Genomic DNA, 334 nt, shown 5'->3' with positions numbered 1-334 from the left:
CTCTAAAGTAGCTTAGCTTTTTGTGAAATATTTGAAACTGTCTTTACTGGATTTTTATCTTGTTAAACTAGACAATTTTGGCTTAAAAATGGTATCTGGCTAGGGGTGCCTGGGTAGCTCAGTAGGTTAAGTGTCTGACTCTTTATGTTGGCTCAGGTCATGATTTCAGGGTCATGAGAACAAGCCCCACTTTGGGCTCTGCACTGGCGTGGAGCCTGCTTAAGATTTTCTCTCTCTCTCTCCCTCTGCCTCTTCCCCCCACCTCTTAAAAAAAAAAAAAAAAGGTATCTGGCTAGAAGTCCCCCATGTAGTAGCACATAACTTCTCACTAAAA

Source organism: Ailuropoda melanoleuca, chromosome 4 (assembly GCF_002007445.2).
Source record: "Ailuropoda melanoleuca isolate Jingjing chromosome 4, ASM200744v2, whole genome shotgun sequence".
Classification (NCBI taxonomy): domain Eukaryota; kingdom Metazoa; phylum Chordata; class Mammalia; order Carnivora; family Ursidae; genus Ailuropoda; species Ailuropoda melanoleuca.
The sequence above is the reverse complement of the archived record's forward strand: the minus strand, read 5'-3'. Positions refer to the sequence as shown.